The following is a 23,012-nucleotide window of genomic DNA, read 5'->3' on the forward strand; positions in this document are numbered from 1 at the left end:
GTATTTTTACTTGTTATCGTCCTTTTTGCAATTTGTACCGCTTTGGAATACCTTTCCATTCTTTGCAAGCACACACGTTCCCTTGTGCAGTTATCGATGCTACCACCGACCGTTAAGAGGTTCGTATTACGCGCCTCATATTCACCTACGCTGAGACGTCGGAGTGTACACTTTTTTTTCACCCTGTCTCCCTTGCTCTTTGTGTATTAAAGCTTCATTGCTAGCTCGTGAGGCTATCTGTTCATCTCGTCCTGTGTTCGTCCTGTGTTTTCCCCTCAAACTCAAGGCAATGTTAATTTCAGTAGCTTTCTCTTTCGAAAGGTGCGTGAGATCATAAAAGCAGGTAACAACTGCATCATTAACCCCTGTATTTCCCCAAAAAATATCAGTATTCGTGTGTCGACCACTTAATGATTGTGTGTGCAAAAGATGGTCGTGTAAACAGGAAGTCCAACACGAGATGGAATAAAGGGGGAGAAGATATGGGTCTTATGTATATAATGCTTCATTTCGCAAAATAAAAGTTTTTTTTTTTTGCAAGTTGTTTTGTTTTGGTTGTTGTTTTGGTTAGTTGTTGGTTTGTTGTTGCCAGTGCGGTGACCTCATTTTTATGTTCCCTTCCCGTTTTTTCCTGCACTGAGGGGTTTATTGTTTTTAACTATGAAACAGTGATTACCTTCACAGAGCATATTCACATATGGAGTTTACCGGTAGCTGAAGATCACTGATTATATATTTCTTAACACAATTTGTTTCCCTTGCTTTCACATCAGTCGACGCATGCATGCAATTAATATATCCGTGCAGGAATAAAATGCGATTTCAGGGTTTGTTCTACGCATTGCTGATATCTGCAAAATTCATATTCACCGGCCCATATGCTTGTTGTTTTTTTTTTCACACAAACACTTCATGCTTGATATAAGTGAAATGTGGAACACAATCGTTGCGTACACAGAATGTGTGCACATGTAGTGCTATTACTTTGCTGGGCGTAATTGAACCAGTGTGCTGTGAGAGTTCGTCACTGCTGTACCTTAGAAATGAGCGGCTTGATCGAGTAATCATGATAGAGGAAAGAGGAAGCATCAAGTCATTGATATGCAGCATTTTGGTAGATATCTTCTGTTTTTCCTTTCTTTTCTGCTATGCCTTCCCCTCTGGTCCATGGGAGGCTTTACATCAAGGTTATGCCATCGAGATGTGCTCCAGATTTCGTGACTTTTTGGATGTCTGCATTTATTAGTTATGTTGTACCCTTAGCAGTATTGTAATGCGGCGAGTTTAACGTTCCATCGTCATTTCTGGCAAATTTTGGCTCAACATCTAGTTCCAGATGTGTATAGATGGATGTAGGTATGTAGCACGCCAAAACTCGCAACGAGGAAACCGAAACTGTCATTCAAGTTTCTGCGTGCGTTACAATGCGAACGCTGGGGTGTCTGCCAGCAATCGCTAGGAATGTCATGGACAACAAAGTCTAGCCATTACAATTTTTTACCCGTTTACTTCATCATCTTTCAATAGATTCGTTTGTTTAAGCAAATATGATAAAAATACAACAGTATAGCGTCTTGTGCCGCCGTAACGGGCGAGCTTCGGGTTTCCGGGTCCGGCAACTGAGTTCCACAAGATGGCAGCCTCCGCTGTTTGACGCTGAACGGCACCTTGACCCACCTGGCCTCTCCCGAACATGATCCCGCCCGAGTGCGAAGTTGGAACATCAGTTCAGCAAGTTACAGTTCGCCCTGCCTTGTGTGTGCCTTTTGTCCGTGTCTGTGGCTCTGGCGCTGTCAACTTGTCAAGTTGGAACGCCTGTGCTGTTGATTTGGCCTTCGAGAGAGGAAAATTGATGGGATCACTCTGGTTTACACTTCGCAAAATAAACTTCGAGAATAAACTCCTCAAAATAAAAAAAAAATAAAAAATCCACGGTGTAAAGATATAAGCCGTAAAAATCAACTTTTGCGATACAAACGCTTCAGATTCAAACTTTCAAAATAAATCGTCTCTGATTGGTCGACAGGCACGACAGCCTCAGAGCAGCGAAGGCTTTTGGCTCCCGAGTCTCAAAATAGTTCCCCGCAGGGTGAGGGAGGCTCTTTGCGATGGGCTGGGAACGAGAGTACCGAGTCTGGACGAATCGTTTACTGTGTAACGGAAGAAGATGAGGACTGGCCGAGAAGCACGGCTCGTGTGTTTTGTTCTTCGTCTCGCGAACCTGAGCTCAGGCTGGTCGTTTAACTGTGAATTAAAGGGTTTTTCTACTTGTTACAATTTGGTGGCAGCGGTGGGATTAGATGTCTACGCCGGCCGCCCACAGCGTCTCCCTTGCTCCCGGGATCGTCCTTCCAGCACCGTATGATGGTACCAGCGATTTCACGGACTGGGTTAGGCAATTCGACACATGCGCCACAGCAAATGGTTGGACTGACGCCAAACGTACAGCGTATCTACCAACTTGTCTTCGTAGCAGGGCGTTCCGTGCCTTCACTCATCTCCCGACAGACGACGCACGGGACTACACTGACCTGAAGACTTTACTCGCTGCCAAATGCACGTCACCGGCTACTCGGGATTTGGCATCATTTACCTTCCGTAACAGAACATATCTTCCTGGTGAGCCTTACGATGTGTACGCCTATGATCTCTTGGATCTCCTCGCTAAAGCATATCCTGATGTGCCTAAGGAAGCTGGCGACGCGATGACACGGGACCAGTTTGTCATCGGACTCCCGTCCCCACTACGAGAAAAAGTACTCCTGTCGAAGCCTCAGACGCTTGAAGATGCTCTGGCGCTCGCTGTTTGAGTTTCTTCCCTCTGCACCGCCTCAACCGCTGCGGTATCAATCACAGAGCCGCCACGCAGCACGCTGGCGTCACGCCCTACAACCACGCTTGACGAACGTGTAGATGACATAGCCAATCAGCTGGATGCACTGGCCAAAAAGGTCGACGACCTCCTCTCGAGGTGCTTCAACTGTGGATCGCCGGGCCCCAACGCGGCGGGGAAACTAGAGCGTGTTATCCGCACCGGCCCTCGGATAACACCGCACGAAGATACAACACGGGCCACCGCCTTTTCGCCTTCAACACCATCGCTGTGCCCGCAGCAGCATGAACATGCCCTTCCTGTTCTGCAAGCCCTCGTCCAACGCACGCCGGTAACGATGCTTGTTGCCACTGGCTCTGCCTTCACTATTCTGGGCCACTCTTGGTGGGCCACTCTCCCTGCAGGTCGACGCCCGGCCTTGTCGTCCGGTGCCCCTCATGTGCGCGCCCTTAACGGCGCTGCCCTCGACGTACGCGGTGCGTGCACAGTAGAGATCACTGTGGCCGGCATCTCAGCAGAACATTCGGCGCTCGTCGTGGCTGGCATCGCTCACGATTGTATCCTCGGCATTGACTTCTTGACCCTACACCGATTTCGCTTGGATTTTAATAAATGTACATTGGAAACGTGTTCTGGCCCGTGCAAACCTCCATCAGATATTAGCTGGGATCAACTTTCTGTTGCCTTGGCTGCGACGGTCACTGTACCTCCACGCACAGAGATGTTCCTCACAGCCCATGTACGCTCTCCCAGCGAGATATTCTCTCATCGCAATCATGCTCAAGCACTCTTTGAGCCGCGATCGGACCTCTTCCAAAGCAAGGGTGTTATTGCTGCCACTGCAGTCGTCAACTGCACCGCACCAATCCCAGTCTGCGTAGCCAACGTGTCTGATCAACCGAAGACACTCTACAAGGGCATGACCCTTGGGCATCTAGACATTCCTTCTCACGTCGCTGCAAATTCTCATGTATTTGCGGGTGCCGAAAGTACCCCTGTTGTGTATGCAGCGGCTCACCACATCTCACAGCCTCGCGACCTTGCAGTCTCGCAGCCTCGTAAACCGTGGAACCGTACCCGTCTAGCCGCGCTCGTCAAGACCACGACCACGGTGTATGACACCCTCGGCTCACCCCTACTCGCCCTTTTGTACAGCTTCGAGGACGTCATTTCCCAAGGGGACTCTGACATCGGACGGACCACTCTCGTCACCCACCAGATAGAAACCGGCACCACACCGCCCATAAAACAGACTCCTCGTCGCGCACCCCCACACTGTCGGCAACTCGTCGAGCAGAAAGTAAACGAGATGCTCGACATCGGCGTTATTCGACCCTCCAGTAGCCCTTGGGCAGCACCTATTGTACTGGTCCAAAGAAAGACGGCACCCAAAGATTTTGCGTCGACTGCAGACGTCTCAACGCGGTGACCTGCAAGGACGCATTTCCTCTGCCACGCATAGACGATACGCTCGAGCTCCTCTCCGGTGCAACGCATTTCAGCACAATGGACCTTGCGTCAGGCTACTGGCAAGTGGAAATGGACCCCGCATCGAGAGACCGTACCGCGTTCACTACACATTACGGCCTGTACGAATTCAACGTCCTTCCGTTTGGACTCTGCAACGCTCCAGCCACCTTTCAAAGACTCATGCAACACGTTCTTGTTGACCTACCATTCTGTATCTGCTACCTTGACGACATCATCATATTTAGCACATCAGAATCCGAGCACCTACAACACTTACGGGCCGTTCTCCTGCGCCTCTGTGAGGCCAACTTGAAGCTTAAGCTTTCGAAGTGTCGGTTCTTTTGCGACCAGGTGTTGTACCTCGGGTGTAGCGGACGACGACAACGACGACAACGATGGCCACGCGCGTGGAGCACCGGCTTCAGTTCCACCGGCGCGGCCATGGAGACAGGCCACCGTCATCGCCTCTCCGTGGCATACCATCATCGCCGGTCGGGGCTCATGTAGAGGAAGACCACCGTCCTCTACATTTGGTGACCCGGACAAAGAACATCACGTCCGGAGCAATTCGGCCCTTCACCATCCCAAATTTCTGACCACGCCATCGAGCAGCACTACCTCCGGCACACACGGCCTCCTTCACTCCTACCGCACTCTTCGCTCTCTCTCACCTACGCTTCTCTCTTCGCTCAAGTCTTCTCACGCTTCTCACTGCCGGCCGCGACACTCGAGCCTTGCGCTCACCTGCCGGTTGCGGCAGTCGCGGCAGCCGACGCCTCGGCACACTTAAGCCCGGCTCGGCACCTCACTCACTCCACCTGGGACTATCGAGCCTCGGCTCCCGTGCCGGTCGCGGCACCCCAGGACCACGACACCGAGCGCCTCACCCTCTCTGCGACGGATCGCTGTTCCCGTCCACACCTACGGTGGTCTTCCTCTACATCGGGCACCAGGTATCCCGCCACGGAGTATCCGCTGACCCCTCCAAGATAGAAAATATCATGACATGGCCTACCCCTCAGAGCACCGCGGACGTCCGCTCCTTTTTAGGCTTGGCATCTTATTACCGCAAGTTCGTCCTAGCCTTTGCTGCTATAAGCGCCCCACTCAACAAACTGCTCATGAAGGGAACCGCTTTCAATTGGAACGAACTTTGCGACACCGCCTTCAGTGAGCTCAAACGTCGCCTGGCGTCTCCTCCTGTACTGGCATATCCTGATTTCTCCCTACCTTTCATCCTCGACACCGACGCCAGTGACGCCGGTATTTGCGCAGTACTTTCTCAAGTCCAGGATGGTAACGAGAGAGTTATCTCATACGGCAGTCGGACACTTACGAAGCCTGAACGTAAATACATCGTGACTCGAAAGGAAATGCTCGCTCTCGTCTACTTCACGAAGTACTTCCGCCACTATCCTCTCGGGCGCGTGTTTGTTTGTCGCACTGACCACAGCGCACTACAATGGCTTCAGAGCTTCAAGGAACCAGAGGGTCAGCTTGCCCGGTGGATCGAAATACTGGCGGAGTTCGATTTTAATGTGGTCCACCGGCCGGGTCAGCAGCATAGCAACGCGGACGCCCAAGAGTCAAGACACCCAACACCGCATATTTGCAACGCGCCACCCCCCACACCAACGGTAAACCACACAATTTTGGGGCACGAATTCTCACACCAGCAGCTCTGTACAGAGCAGCGCAACGATCGGGTGCTCGCAGAGGTCATCCGCGCATGCTCTCAGCAACTTCCTACGACCTCCGTACGTGACGTACAGGCGCGCTGTCTTCTTCGACACAGGAAGAACCTCCTACTGAAGGACGGCTGCCTCACTTGGCACCCACCTGGAGCTCGAGCGCCCAACCCAGTCCTGCCTACTGCGATGCTCCCTCAAGCCTTATACGCGGCTCACGATGGCCCAGACGGCGGCCATATTGGCGTCAAAAAGACGTTGGAGAAAGTACGTCAGAGGTGGTTCTGGATCGGAATGAAAGCCTGCTCCGGTTCCTGTCACCCGTGTAGCCGGTCGAATGATGCTGGGTTCATCATACGGGTCCTCGAACGTCGGGGACCTGGTACTGCTTCATTCGCCAGCAGTGAAACATGGTGCGTGCCGCAAATTTCACCTGCCGTGGCAGGGACCGTACAAAATCATCGAGAAGCTACCAAACGCAATATTCCGTATTCAGGACGAGCAAAACAAGCGCAAGCGAACCGTGGTTCACCACAACCGCTTAAAACCTTTACACCTCGGTCCCAGATGGCCAGAAAGTAGTGTCGAGCGCGAGCGTCGGCATAATGATCACGGTGTACCCTCTTCATGCTCAGGACCCGAGGACCCGTATGAACCGAGCATCATTCGACCGGCTACACGGGTGACAGGAACCGGCGCAGCCGCCGACCAAAGCGAAACCTCGTCCTCGGACATAAGCTTACAAGCTGACGAACCAAGCTACGTCATTCCTTCGTCGGAAGACGAGACGGAAGACACTGACAAGGACAGGAACGTACGAGCTGACGATCCAGAACACCCCCAAGATGATACCGGACACACTACACCCTCATCAGGAGACGCTGATGACACGGCTCCAACGACGTCCCAAGAGGATGCAGATTATACAGACGATGGTAAAAGATCAGACACTACGACCACCAGCTATCATACGCCTCCGCCACCACCTTCCCCGGATGTGCCTCGACGCTACAACCTCCGGCCACGGTCATCGTTACGCAAACCGCCGTGGCTATAGTCTTCGAGGAAGCTTCTTCAAGGGGGGATGGTGCAACGGAAGAAGATGAGGACTGGCCGAGAAGCACGGCTCGTGTGTTTTGTTCTTCGTCTCGCGAACCTGAGCTCAGGCTGGTCGTTTAACTGTGAATTAAAGGGTTTTTCTACTTGTTACAACTGTATTTTTCGCCGGCTATCAGGATTCTGTTGATACTGCTGTTAATGCTTTGGTCTGCTGCTCGCCTGTCAAATTTGAGTACGTCGAACTCTGAATTCGTGTCGTAAGTCACCAAATGAGTTCCCGGTGTTGGTTCCAGCTATGGTGGACACCTGCTGTATTATGAACATTGTTGCGAACATCGCCATTCTCCTGCAGGGCTGCGTTGGTTGTGAAATCCGATAGAGTTGAAAAGTGACGATCGACGAAAAAGCCCGATACCGTGTGGATGTGTTGTGTTTGTCCGTCTGTGTTCGTTTGTGTGTGTTCCAGCCTCGGAACCGTAGAATCGTGAAATCTGAACCTGCCTGTGTACTTTCCTGCCTGCGGTTTTCCTCGTGAGCCTACGTTCTGATAAGTGCAGTGAACAGGTGGTGGACAGACTCTCGAAATGCATTTCTGCAAATAAGCTGCATATGAATGTGAAGAAACTGTTTGTTTGTTTGCAAGTAAAAACTATTTTCTCTCGGATGAATAACTTGAGTAAGCAGAGGGGCCTTAATTTTTTGTAAGCAGCATACGGTAATCTCAAAGTATAACGAAATAAGAATTAGAAAGAGAATTAAGAATAATAATAATATAATAATATTATACAAACAAATATAAATACAAATATAATAATAATAAAAACAAAATATTAAAAAATACAAATATAATAATAAGAATTAAGAATAAGAAAGAAAATCTAATTTCAGGAACATCCACATTGATTCGCGCACCTTCCTAGACAACGATTTGCTATGCAAATGCTGCAAGAGATGTATCTAGACATAATACTTCAAGCACTTTGTTTTCGCTGGTCTTTGAATACCCTGGAACCTAAGAATGCCATTTTCAAGGTCTTAAAAACCATGAAATTTTCTCTCAGAAATTTTCGCATCTTTTTTATTCGCGTGGAAATACAGTGCAAATTGCAAAGTGCAAAGAAATGAATGACACCCTCTGTTGTATTTGTTTGCCTTCCTTTCGCTCCTATGATCTTCACATTCAGAAATCCTGAAGTACGTTTATTAACAGGTCACTCTTTATGCTGAGCACCCACGCCAAGAAGAGGTCTAAAATTTACGGTACCAGCTACTTCATTGTATGCAATGGTACCCTTGCACCTGTTTTTACAGCCTATAAATATTGTGCTGAAATATGAAATCGCTATAAAACTTGCATCCTGCGCGCCATTACATTTAATGTGCTACTTGCAGTTTTGCAGCGTTGTTTCTCCCTCACGTTCAAGTGAAAAGGCAAAAAGAACGCTCTGAGACTTACTCTCACACAACCATTATTTCGGGGCCATGTCCTCACACTAAATGGTCACGAGCATACTTTTGAAAACTATAGTGGCACATAGGGAAACCGACGTTGCATTTGCACCGACCTTCTATTTTCAATAATTAAACGAGAGCTAATTAGTACATCCACTTCGGATGTAGAACATGTTGTCATCCCTTATAACTGCAAAAATATGATTTCTTCAAATGATTCCTTCTTCTTTTTGCTTCCTAGATGACCTCAACTGACGAACAGCTGCAGCACACTATGGTGACATTTTTTTTTAAGAAAAATAAACCTGTTGATTTTCAATATGTTATAGGAGAGGACTGGTTATACAAATTGTGATAACAAATCAACCTTAGCTTCGTCACCTGAAGCTCTATCACACAAATAAGGGATGATTTCTTTTAGACGACCTATATGTGAATATGCTATTCATATATATTCGTATATAGTAATTTTTTGCAAGTGCTTGATATTCTCAAACGCTTGGTTAAACAATGAATATAGATCAGCTTGATATTTTTATGTGAAGCTAATCCCCATGCAGAAGTTTACAAGCATAAATAATCTGGGGCTCCTTCAAAATGCTAATTTGCCAGAAATTTGTCGTAAAACTTGACCCAAAATGTGCTTCGTTCTTGAGTTCTCACCACGTCAGCAGATTTATTCTCCTTCTACATGCCCTTTGGGATGGCAGACCCGTGCTTCCCCTCTAACACCAGGCAAGGAAAACGCACAAATGATGTATATGTAGATGTCAGAAGGAAGCTCGTAAGGGACAACTTCATATTTTGGCACAGCTTAATGCGCCCCCATTGTTCAAGAAACCAAAATGATGATTTACATTCTATATATGCATCATCTAAACAATGCACACAATTTTTTTCAGTGATATTTGAGAGAGTCAAGCTACATCTCTGGCTGGTTTTGGCTGGAATAGCCCAGATTGACGGTTACACAAACAGATGTATGTCAACATTAAAAAGATGAAGGAAAAAATGTATTTTAAAATGCCTCACTATGTCTCACTCAATTTACTACTTTTCGTAGCTTACGCCTTGAGAGGTGTTCTTTATCCTCAAATGGCTTTATTGCCAAAATCCACGAGAATGACCGTCATCACATTAACAAGTTTCAACTGTATACCAAGTAATAACAAACATGTGCTTACTTTTTCTGCAATCAAGATGTGAATTACATCGTTGAGTTGCAGGCTTCAGTGAAAAATTACTGCTTGTGATGTCACTGCTGAGCAGGTCGGCGAATTCATTCATGATGGCCTTCACCGACTTCATTCACCATCACCTCATAGAGAATGATGTGATGTTGAATGAAGGGCATGATGTGATGTGAAGTTGAAATTGAAGTTGAATGAACGGCATGATGTGAAGTGAAGTTGAAGTTGAAGTTGAATGAAGGGCTATGATGTGATGTGAAGTTGATGTTGAAGTTGAATGAAGGGCTATGATGAGGATTTGAAGTTGAAGTCCGCGTGATGGGTTTTGAAGTTGAAGTCTGTGTGATGGGATTTGAAGTTGTCCGCGTGAAGGGTTTTGAAGTTGAAGTCAGTGTGGTGGGATTTGAAGTTGAAATCCGCGTGATGGGTTTTGAAGTTGAAGTCAGTGTGGTGGGATTTGAAGTTGAAGTCAGCGTGATTGGTTTTGAAGTTGAAGTCTGTGTGATGGGATTTGAAGTTGAAGTCCGCGTGATGAGTTTTGAAGTTGAAGTCAGTGTGGTGGGATTTGAAGTTGAAGTTCGCGTGATGGGTCTTGAAGTTGAAGTCTGTGTGATGGGATTTGAAGTTGTCCGCGTGATGGGTTTTGAAGTTGAAGTCAGTGTGGTGGGATTTGAAGTTGAAGTCCGCGTGATGGGTTTGGAAGTTGAAGTCAGTGTGGTGGGATTTGAAGTTGAAGTCAGCGTGATTGGTTTTGATGTTGAAGTCTGTGTGATGGGATTTGAAGTTGAAGTCAGCGTGATTGGTTTTGATGTTGAAGTCAGCGTGTGTGGGTTTGGAAGTCGAAGTCCGTGTGTTGCGTTTTGAAGTCAGCGCGATGGGCGGGGGGGAATATGTTTATTATATTTAATATTTATTTTAATATATATATATATATATATATATTTAATATTATTTAATATATGTTTATTATATATAAAGCGGGATGGGTTTTGAAGCTGAAGTCTGCGCGATGGATTTTGAAGATGACGGATAGGTTTTGAAGTCCTCATAATGGGCTTTGATGCCGACAATGTTTAGTCGATGTATGACGTTCACTTATCGTGACTGTTACTTGTGCGAACGCGTGCGGAGTGAATGGCAAATGTGTATTGGAGTGCACCGAGCGAACATAAACGCTTCGCGTTTGGTGTCTGGTGTGGGCGTATGGGCCTGACACTGCTGATGCCTGGCGGACTTCCTCCCCCCCCCCCTTGTTGTGTATCGGCGGTCGCAGGGAGGGAAAGTGTTTGGAACGCGTTACTTTCTGGCGTAGTGGGGCGCGGAGGGCAATGTCATGTAGTGGGAGGTAACTGTATGTTGCGGATGTGAGCGGTAGATTAGATCGAGGTGCGATTTGGCGTTCTGCGGTCGCGCGGTCTGCACGTTGCGGTTGTTCAGTTTGACTCATTTACTCGCCTACAGCTATAATGTGAGTACATATGTATATTGGATGGGTTTGGATTTGAGCCTCCGCCTTCGGTCGCGTACGCGCGTTTTACTAGACGACAGTAGATTGCTGTCGTGCTGACGAAGTGTGCTTTATTAGGCATATTTTGTGCCTTCTTAGATTGCTTATTTTTCCTTTGTGTGATTGGGATCCAAATAGGACAAGATCAGGCTGGCATTGTTTTTGTGGACGTCTTTTATTTTAAAAGTAATACACAGAGGTCACTATAGGTCTCTTATTTATCTTAGGTGCATAGGTCATGTTTTGGGGAATTATGTGTTCGGCATGCATGTAGCATCCATCGGACACAAGTGTTCCATCAGAGCACGCAGCTGCTATTTCTTAGATATTCATCGCCAATAAAGTACATTTCAGCAGAGGCGGGGAAGTTAATTACCACCCAAAAGTTGCTAGTTACGAGTTACGTCATTAAGCTAAATATTTAATGAAGTTACAACCTTCAAGTTATCAAAATGAAATTAAGTGAGAAATGAAAGTTCTTGCTACCAAAATTGCTTGCTGCTGCAATTAAGTTGGGAGCGGAGTTCCGAATATACCTTGTCAATTGGGCACAAAGTGAGAATTGGAATTCCAAGATCTGCGAGTTCCCATTTTCCGCGCACATTTCATAGAACCTTGCCAGTGGCCTTATCACCTTCCTCGTAAAAAAATACACTCCACGCACTCCAAACGAACGCTCTGCTGCGACCTAACTCAACTCAGGAGCACGTCGGAATTGCGTTTGCGTACATCCAGTACATCGCGCTGCAACAAGGCGGAGCAGACAGGCTGCTGGCGCCGCGCACGTTCAAGAGGCGGGGTCACTGTCGTCGGATTTTTCAGCAGCAAAATAAAAACAAAGGAGCCCGCGTTGTGCGTTCTGCCTGCTTGGACGTGAAGCGAAATAGAAATTTCTAGCTTTTCTCATGATACTTTTGCGAAGTTACCTCAAAAAGTGACTAACACTACAGTCAGTGACTGTTACTAACACTACAGTCAGTGATTATGATGAGACGTTGTTTCAAACATCAAATAAAAACAAGTAAGAGTGGGAACTGTTGTAAACTGTGTCGACACGTCTTTATTTAGAGATTGTGAGAGAGGAAAAGAAACTGTTTCACGGACTGTAAGTTGGTGGTCTTCCGGGCTCCTTGCAGTCCCCATTTCAATTTGCGCCTCACATTCTGTATGTATTACATGTGTCCAAACGCCTCGGTCGTTGAGAATTCACTTAGTGTTCGTCCGTATATACCCTCCTCGGAGGAAAAAGAATACAATGGGTTACACTTTTCCGAGGAGAGATTCTCAGTTTTTGGTGTCAGTGATTTATCGAGACCATGATACATCCCTGTGACACCCCCCACCCCAAAGAAAAACGTTTGGCGACACCCCCTGCAAAAGGGGGCTTGCCGTTTCAGCTCTAATGACATGTCGGTAATTATACGTGTAAAGCTGTTATCAAGTAGCGGTAATAATGACCACGCCCCCTGCTTGGGATTCCGGATGAACCACTGCAGTGGTGTATTGCATGAAAGAATTAGAGTAAAAACATATGTCCAGCGAAGGGGATTACAGGTCGCTGAATTCGTTCATGACGGCTATTTCCGGTGTCAGTAAGCATCATGTCACAAGAACTCATGTAATACTGAGTGGCTGGCCACGATGTATTCCGATGCCGAAGCTAATACCCTCGCGTCACGAGTGAAAAATGGCACGGCGGAAAAGCCAGACGTATGAAGCCACATGTACCGGCAGACACGGCGATCGTACGAAGTCATATGAACGTTCAGTGTGCCGGCAGGCAAGGACATCGTACGAAGCCACATGAACCTGCAATATGCTATGCGCTCACTTAGCTGTCAACAACGGGCGCAACATTGTGCAACAACCCTACCGCGTAAGCAACATACCTCCCGCCGCCTTTCACATGCGACAGCGGAGGTCAAACGTTGCATCCCTCCCTTTCCTCCTTTCTTGGTGCACTTTGCTTCCAAGCCCAACCCAGAGCAAGGCGACCGCACCCTCCAAACAGCATACCCCTCCTCCGCTTACGCTTTCGCCGCCACTACCAGAAAATCCACGCTAACAGGTGCGAGGAAGACGCCAACGTCGTAATCCTCCAGCAGCGAGCAGCCGGGCACACCAACGTAGGCCTTCGTTGGTATTCAACTTCAAAACCCCTTCAGCGGTCACCCGAAACCACATAAACGCGCAATGTGCTATGCGCTCATTTATCTGTCAACAACGGGCGCAATATTGTGCAACAACCCTACTGAGCAAGCAATACACCTTCCGGAGTTCACGTGCGACAGCGGAGGTCAAACGTGGCATCCCTCCCTTTCCTCCTTCATTGGTAAACCCTGCTTCCAAGTCCAACCGAGTGCAGGCTGACCGCACCCTCCAAGCAGCATACCCCTCCTTCGCTTACGCTTTTGCTGCCACTACCAGGAAACCCACGCAAACACAGGCGAGCAGGATGCTAGCGTCGTAATCCTGCAGCCGGGCAAACCCCACGTAGGCCTTTCTTGGAGTTCAACTTCAAAAACCCCATCACCGACTTCAGCACCCATCATAGGAATTCAACTTCAAAACCCCATCACAAACTTCAACTTCAAAATCCATCACCGACTTCAGAACCCATCATAGGAATTCAGCTTCAAAGCCCCATCACAAACTTCAACTTCAAAATCCATCACCGACTTCAGAACCCACCATAGGAATTCAACTTCAAAACCGCGATGGGACCTGAAGTTGAATTCTGATGATGGGTTCTGAAGTTGAATGATTGGTTATGATGTGATGGATTCTGAAGTTGAAGTTGAATGATGTGATGTGATGTGATGGGTTCTGAAGTTGAAGTTGAATGATGGGTTATGATGTGATGAATTCTGAAGTTGAAGTTGAATGATGGGTTATGAAGTGATGAATTCTGAGGTTGAAGTTGAGTTACGGGCTCGTGATGTGATGGTTTATGACGGTGATGTGATGTGATGGGCTTTGCGGAAAACTGACCATGATGTGATGTTGAATGAATTCTTAGCAAAATGCCGACCTATGCTGCTGAGTGAGTACGGCACTGCTAGTGATGCAACATGTGATGCCAGTGTCTTTCACCCCACCCCATGTTATTTCATGAGCAGTTAGCATCAGAATCAATGAGCTTGCATGATGCACTTATGAAGGGTGATTTCATGTGTGCCGACAAACATACTGCAGTGCTAATTTAAAATGTAGTTCGTGGCTGTGGAGCACACTCATATTCAGTATGTATTGTGAACTAGAGGAGCATTTTCTGCCATAAACATTAGATGAGTGATTTGACTGATGAGTGATTTGAGTGATTTTGATTTGACAATCTGCATTTTTATTACTGAGAGGCTCTCTTCGTAGCAAGAGGGAACGTTGAAGAAGTAACCATGCGAAGAAACAATACAATATGTCACATGTAACAATATATAGTATGCCTCAGTGTTTCCCAAACCATGTGTCAGGACCCCCATTGAGGCCGCGACAGCCCAAGCGGGGCCCAAGAGAAAGCAAATGAAGTGAGCGCAATATGCCACAAAACCAAGGAAATTATCTCGCTACAACTGCATTATATTGAAGTTGTTTTACAAAAATGCAAGTTCAGTTCAGCGCACATTCAGTCGGGAAACACGCTAACTCGCAGCAATGCTTTCAATCAAGTGTGTCGCAGTATTCCTCACTGTATCATGACGAGACCCTGGACCTACATCAGACGTTACTTGCGCGCACTAGTATAACATTCATATTACTGTATATGCATCAGGGCAGAGTTCGAGCTTCCTAAACAAGAGCGCGCACACACACATGCACAAACGGTGATCTCAGTTGTCTCGCGACGTAAACTCCCATGCACAGACGGAGAAAGACACCGGCTGTCACACACACAGCCATCACGAAAGCTATGTCCATCTTCGTTGATGCACCCACGAATTCACAGGAAGACTGCTGAACCTCTCCCACTCGTATTAAGTACCTGCACCTTGAACTGCAAACAGTTTGGTGCACACTCCACAAAACGAGAACAGCTGATTGCTGACTTCATGGGCGCGGCCATGCGAGCCGAGGAGGACAGTTCAACGTTCAACAGAGGGACAATTTTAGCTGAGTTCGAAGATGGCGCTAGTCGTCGGTGCAACAATTTCCAGAGTGAACCAACCTCGATGAGCTCAGATTGCTCAACACTTTTTCATTCTTTTTCTTTTTACTATTATTTATTATTATTTTTGTTTCATTTCCAATTCTAATTCCAACTCCAGTCACCGTGAAAACTCGAGGAGAGGTGGACTGTTCCCCCTGCCCCCACATTCCGAAGCCCCTAATTATACCGAGACTAAACAGGAGCAGCTTTCCAAGCTAGGGCTCCGGAACGAACCGACAACAGTAAAAAAACGATAAAGAAAAAAAGAAAGAAAAGAGGGGAAGGAAGCAGCAAAAAAAGGTATATTCGCTGGAACCGCAACGGGACGAAAACCATTGCAAACACGTTTTTCTTGTGCCGCCCATCGGCATTTAGCAGCCATTCTGAACCCTGATGTGTAGTACAGACCCAAATAATGACAAATGAGCAAGCAAGCATCCTCCCTGCTCACGTTTTGGTGTTTTACGTCGTTTGAAGTGCAAATTATTGCGCACACCACTAGCGCCACCTTCGCGTTCACCTAAAATTGCTCCTGTGTTGAACTGTCCTTCTCGGCTCGCATGGCCGCGCCCATGACATCAGCAATCAGCTGTTCTTGTTTTCTGGAGTGTACACCAAACTGTTTACAGTTCAAGGTACAGCTACTTGAGTGAGAAATGAGTAATGAGAGTGGGAAAGCCTCGGCGGTCTGCCTGTGGATTCGTGGGTGCATCAACGAAGATGGGCATAGCTTTCGGGAAGACTGTGTGTGCGACAGCAGATATCTTTCCTCGTCTGTGCATGTGTGCGTGCCCTGACACATATACAATAATATAAATGTTATACTACTGTGCGCATGTGACGTATGCTGTAGGTTCGGGGGTCTCGTCATGATACAGTGAGAAATAATGCGACGGACCTGACGGAAAGCACGTTAGCTCGGTTCCCGAGTGTTTGTGCGCTGAACTGAACTTCAATTTTTGTAAAACAACTTCAATATATTGCAGTTGTAGCGAGATAGTTTCCTTGGTTTTGTCGCATATTGCGTTCACTTCATCTGCTTTCTCTTTTCGCCATGTGGTGTAACCCCCGCTTTGACTATTGCGGCTTCCCTAAAGTTTATGTGTCAGTTTTGGAAACACTGAGGTATACTAATATTGTTACATGTGACACATTGTAGTGTACTGCAGCCAGATTCACTGTTTGACTGATAATTTGCACGGTTACTTCTTTAATATTATTTGAATAACTTTTATCTGATGCTGTGCCATTAAATAGGATAGGAATCCATTATGGTTTAGAATTATTTTTCCTTTGCGATGTTCCCACACTACTCTTGGTGACAAGTTCTCCCTCATTAAATTCCTTTTGAGTTGTATTTCACACTGCTTACAGCATAATGTGAGAATGAGAAAATGTATGCTTCGCATGTTCTCAGCATCCTCTACAGCAACTGCTCCTGGGCTTAAAATCCAGAAACTACACACGGAAAAAAAAATACAAATGTGGAACAGACGACACAGAAAAACGGACACGCCAAAATGATTGGGACTGTGTTATGCTGTAATTTTTTTTTGTGTGTGTGTCTCTCTGGTTCTGCATTTTTGTGAACGTGTGCCATGTTGCCGGCACCCTTGCCCTCTTGTCAAAAAAACAGCCTCATACATAAAAATGCAGGTTGTGAGAGGCACATAAACACTGCTTACATTACTAACCTGTCTCTCACAAGACATGGGAAAGGATTGCCAAATTAAAATTCAATAATACAAAAATGATTCTGAAATACATAATTCCAATAGAAGGGAGAGTAAACATTGGAATAACAGGTAAATGTAAAGCACTGACGTGTTGGCATTCTTCTGATGTGTATTATATACTGCTCTATTTAACCCATGACATATATGTTGTCAAACATTAACTTCTTGAATTCAACATCAAGGTGCTATACCTATTCCATCTAAGCGACTCGTCTTTACACGGACACGTGGCACACCATTTTGGCACAAAGATTCGATATCTCTGCTTGTTGGATATATCAAGCAAATACTGTGTCAAAATTGTGTTACCTTTATGATATGCTGCATCTGCTGAGATATGTTACGGGAGAGAAAGACCCCTGGAGCGATTAAGGGAAGTGCATACGAGTACGTATGCTTTGCAAACAAGTTGTTCCAAAGTATAATTATGTTCGTGTTGAATTGGCAAGGCATTACTCATCTCATAACAAGGTGATGAAACAAACTAGTGAGAAATGCAAAGCCGCAAGCACTGTTGCGTGGCCATGTTCACAATGGGCAATGACGCGGTTCACTTTCCGTACCGCGGACCGGCTATGCTGAATGAGTCGTTTGCAGTGTTTATGATTGATGTAGGCCATGCCAACTACAGATCAACTTTGTAGAGTGTGCAATGATGTCTTCTGTGAACGAGACAAACCTCAATATATTCCCTCGTAATTTTGGTCCTACTATTAATTGCGTTGAGGGTTTGAGGGTGCACCTCTCTTCCGATCTTTAGTGGAAATCACATATTAGTTACGTGTCTTCTAAGGCTCTTAAAAATGTCTTCTTGAAGTGCACACGAAAACTACCTTTCGCAGACACTACGCCGCTGGCATACAAAACCCTTGTACAAAGTGCCTTGGAAACGGTTTGGAAATGGTTCAGTTGAAGGCTGTTAGGTTTATCACTAGGCGGAGGCACTTTAAGCTGAGGATCAGCTTAGAGGATCCATACTTTGTCCTCCCAGGATCCTATTCACTAGGCTGTGCGCATCATCTGAATATTGTGTCCTCTGTTCAGGTATCAACGTTTTTAAGTACAGCTTTTTGCCTTCTACAATTGGCAAACAGAATGCTATTGGTGGTGGAATCACGGAAGATACCTTGAACAAATCTTTGCAGACTGCTCGCTCCTGCCATAGCCATAATAATGGCTGCAGTATGTATAAATAAGTTTGTAAAAGGCTAAACAAACAGGCAACACATACTGTCATATTGTGGTTTGAGTATGGTGAATGGGCATGAAATGCAGAAGTAGCACAGGAAACACAGAGAGGCTTCAGAAAATGGACAGAACTGCACAGAAGTATGTGGACTTTATATCCTGCTGCACCAATAGATCTCTTCCGGTTTGTAAACAAATGACATCATACTGTTCCACAGCGCCACCAATTTGGTACAGTTGAGCTACGCTCAAAGCTGGGGGGGGGGGGGGGACAAGTTCGCGCCAGAAAGGCACAGTCTTGAGGGGATTACGGTGGTCTCTGAAAGGGCACATGACGTCCGGTCCTTTTCTTTGAACAGGAGGCAGCGAACAAGTGCCCATTCGTGGAACCCAGCCCTCCCCTTCCGATTTGTTTCGGTTTCAGCCTGTCTACCAACGCCATGATGACATTTATATTCTGTTGAGTTTCTTACGTGCTGTCCAGGACATGTATGTACGTAGGTATAAATAGTTATGCCAATAAATTTTTTATTATTAACCTTTTTTGTAGTTTGAATCCCTTGAAAAACCATTGCGCAGCACCAGAACACAGAGGCTACATTATGACCCAGTTTCACCAACCTTTTCAGCATCTGAACTAAGATGAACGGTCATTAAACTAAACTCTGATTCACTAAAGGAGTTATTATTACTGAAACATTCACCACATCACCGATGAAAAAAAGAAGTGTGTGTTAAATTCAAGAATTGCCAACCCTTGATCTTGGTTCAGTTAACCAGAGTTGGTGAAACCGGGCCTACGAAAGTCACCGAAACATTCATCACATCACCAACCAAAGTCTGTAAAAAGAATTGTGTGCTAGCATGAAGTTTCGGCAATTGTGAGTAGCATTTTAACTGCTGCCTATGTAGCTGCAGCATAATTACAACTAATTCAGAAAAAGTAGTACAACATTTGAAGGTATTCTACTCTATCTTCCTCTGCATGGTACTAAAAACTGTGATCATTCCAAGTGCTCATCCTCTTGGCCCAGATTCTGTAGCAGATTTATCAGCCATTTGTGTTCCAATTTGTGGTACTGTGGCAAACTAGCCACTCCATCCACATACCAGCATTCCTAGGTTACACAGAACATGTAGTTATAAGAGTGGTCTAAACCACCTCCCAGAAGTTGCAGATGCTGTTCAGTAACGTTATAACAAATGGAGTTAATCGTTCCGACATCAACTTTATTTTGAGATGAATGGGGAGTTTCATTGACAGGGGCGATACTCTACCCCATAGCTGCTGTTGGTGTGAGGAAGGAAATAATGTCCCATGGAGTTCAAAATTTTCACAAGAGCTTTGAGGGCAGGCACTCGTGGGCTCGATTTAGGCATAGGCCAACCAATTTTATGGAGAGGGGCAGGAGTCCAGATTATTAAAGGGACTGTCGCATCCGGAACCATGGTTACGAATCCAATACCAATGTGTTCGGTACACTACCACGAGCAATTTGCCAAATTGTCTCCTTCGAAAACCGCGCGGCTGATAAGAAATCCAATTTAAAAGATCCGGTTTCGTTTTCATCCTCGAAAGCGCCAGCGCCAACAACATCGCGTGACGACGCGGTGAAGGACGCTGTCGTCTGCCGCCAAGTCTGGGGCTGCTTTGTTTTTTTTTTTTTTTCCTGCACGTCGCCCGTATTCACATGTGACACTTTCTAGTGACGCGGATACTCTTTGTGAATCGGGAGAATCTCTACGCTTGCATCATTCGCGTGAGATGTCGTTTGGAAACCGACGCAGCGTTCCTGACTCCAGGAAAACTTCCTTCGAAAACCTGGATGTTTGGTTTCGCACGCCTAGGGTACAGCTACAGCCAGACCCCAGACGAAGCGAAAGTTGGAAGCAGCTACATCACTAGCGGGTATCCAGATGAAGCAAGGAGTGTTCATGCTGTCCGTGTATGCTCCTCGCATTTCACCAATAATGTGTACCTGGATGAGAACATCATGCAAGTGCAACTTGGATTGACACAAAAAAGGAAAGAGCTGAAACTTGACGCCGTTCCGACAGTGTTCCACGAACAAAGGGAGCCAGCAACTTCGACAGTAAGTCACAATGTCTATGTAGTTTCCCAATCGGATCTGTCACTCTTGCGCGTGAGTAACTTAGCAGCAAAAGACGAAATCGGTACAACATAACGTATCCCCTAACCTATGATTAATAATTAGATAAATAAAATACAATAAACAAGTAAAAAAAACATGATGTCATTGATGTGAACGTGATTGGCTTTTCTCAAAACGACGATAAAACCGGAGACACGGAACAAAAAAGACGACACGACACGTTCTCAGAGAGCTACTGAGCTACTGAGAACGTGTCGTGTCGTCTTTTTTGTTGTCCGACAACGAGAAAAGCCAATGGTAGAAGTGCAAGGGTGCAGGCGGGCTGGTACATTGTAAAACGACGATAAAACCGAAGACACGGAACAAAAATGACGACACGACACGTTCTCAGAGAGCTACTGAGCTACTGAGAACGTGTCGTGTCGTCTTTTTTGTTCCGTGTCTCCGGTTTTATCGTCGTTTTACAATGTACCAGCTCGCCTGCACCCTTGCACTTCTACCATTGGCTTTTCTCGTTGTCGGACGCGTTATCATGAAACTTTCCCTGTTACTGAACCTGTGATTTTGGTCTCCTTTTGTGGAAGGTGGCAGACATGATTGGTTTTCATGTGTATTACAGCTGCAGGCAGTTCGACAGGGTCAAGCGCAAGTGGTAGGTATATTACTTAAATAATGTGTTCACAATTTTTGGACACAGAACAATTCGCAAACTATGAACCCCGATCACTAAAAGAAGCAACTGACGCTGTTTGTGTGCTGGTGTTAGAAACAGGCACTATATACAAGCAGTACCTCTGTCCGTAACATAAGCGCCATAAACCACTTCACAGTTTCCTTTTATCTCGCTGTTTGTGAACTGTTTGTGTGCTGTAGGGCGGCGGTTTTTGCGGTTGTCGTAGCCAACTTGAGGTGCACTTTTGACGTTCTGTGTTATAGAAGGACCAGGTGCTGCTGATCCAAGTCCCATCCATCCATGAAACGGCATCAAACAATGTACGTGTGTGCACGACAATTTTGCTGAGAGACCTGTTTTTACACTAAGGCCTTTACTACGCCTCTGACAAATTAGGATCTTCCAGAACAGTGCTTTCTTCATCCATGTTCAAGAAGTAAAGAGAATGACTTCATGGCTTCTACTGACACCTCACAGCTACATGCCAAGACAAAATAACTTGAAAGAAGGAAACGAAAAACAAAGAAGAAAAAAAAGGTCTTTTTCAGGTCCACCCAAATGTTTGTGCAGAGGCTGACAAAAGCAACTTTATTGTGAGATGATGAATGATGCTGATGCAGCGTTGAGGTTAAGCCCTTGTTTCCTTTTTTGCAAAGCTATACATTACTGCTGGTTAAATGTAAAATGATGCACCTACCTCCAGACATTAAAGGGGCTACCAGAGATGTAGTGCCAATTCAACAGAAAAGCTGCATGTTCTACGAGCCACTGTCACATAAGCATTGGCCAAATTTGCTGTCCTGTGAGCTTTGATAGGATATGCCGTAGATAGTAAGAGGCCTCTTACTGTAAAAGGGAGGTGCATTATTCGAGTAGTGGGGTCTGAGGCATGATGGTCATTTCAGGATGTACTAACCCTTCCAAAATTTTACACTTGGTTGTGCCCAGAGATCGATCCAGATCCCCCACAACACCCTGAGTTTTTCTCCTGTGTACCACTGTTATAATGTAACCGCAGCCTCAATTTTTTTTGCAACACCCCCCTAAGCTTGAGGTTCTCGGAGAACTACTGATGGTGCGTTTGGAAAAGGTATGAAGGTGGAACTCGTCTACCCCATGTTAATTACCCGAAGTTCATGAAACCCTCCAGAAATGTAAGGAACACAATTATAGATTTTCATTGCAATTGAAGTACTTACGAAGCTGTTTTTTTTTTGTGAGTCCCCGCTTCAGATCCCGAGGTACATTGCCAGTGTGGTGCACGCTGATAACTGTCTGTGCATAGCAAATAATAAATATCTGTGCATGAAGAGTTGGATGTGGACTTGTGCAATGGCTCTTGAATGGTCAACACTCAGTCAGCACAAATATTTATTCACATTTGCGTAACTTATTGCCAGTCATTATAATAATTATTATAATACATAGACAAGAGGTAATGCTCTGCCAAGGATCTCTGAAGTTACAGTCTTGAAAGCTGTTTTCAAAACAGTGGTGCTAAAAAAATTGGATCAATGACAGGTGTCAAAATTTGTTTTGCTGTATCAAGGCAGAACAATCTTCCGTGGGAATGACAAATTGTGGACATTCTCAGATAGATGTATCACTTACTATGATAACGAGGTGTAACTGTACCATTAGTGAGTTATGAAACATTACCTGAAATTATTTGACGTGTTATATCCCTCACATGCTATGCCAACGATAAGAAGCATTACACTACCATTAAAAGTATAACTGTCACTTATGGCCAAGTAGTTTATTGCTCCTGCATATTTCTTTGCACTTCTCGGGATTACTGTGGTAACACAGATTCTGTTTCTCACTTCTCAACTGGAAACTACACAAGTCTGTTATGGTGTAGGTGTGAACAGGAAATGAGGCACACTAAAGGTGATAGCCCTGATAGGACCGGGATGGAAAAACGTTGGCGAATCATGCGGACGACACACCCAGGT

At 45.9% G+C, this 23,012-nt stretch overlaps 1 long non-coding RNA gene across 1 annotated transcript; it reads right to left on the reverse strand.

The window, feature by feature from the left end:
* Positions 1-1,506: 1,506 nt before the first annotated feature.
* On the reverse strand, positions 1,507-22,264 carry LOC135375703 (uncharacterized). The gene is made up of 3 exons (XR_010417345.1): positions 22,254-22,264; positions 21,752-21,900; positions 1,507-1,833 (listed from the first exon to the last, which is right to left on the reverse strand). It is a non-coding gene; the product is annotated as an uncharacterized LOC135375703 (long non-coding RNA).
* Between the last annotated feature and the right edge of the window lie 748 nt (positions 22,265-23,012).

This window comes from Ornithodoros turicata, unplaced genomic scaffold (genome assembly GCF_037126465.1).
Source record: "Ornithodoros turicata isolate Travis unplaced genomic scaffold, ASM3712646v1 ctg00000916.1, whole genome shotgun sequence".
Lineage (NCBI taxonomy): Eukaryota > Metazoa > Arthropoda > Arachnida > Ixodida > Argasidae > Ornithodoros > Ornithodoros turicata.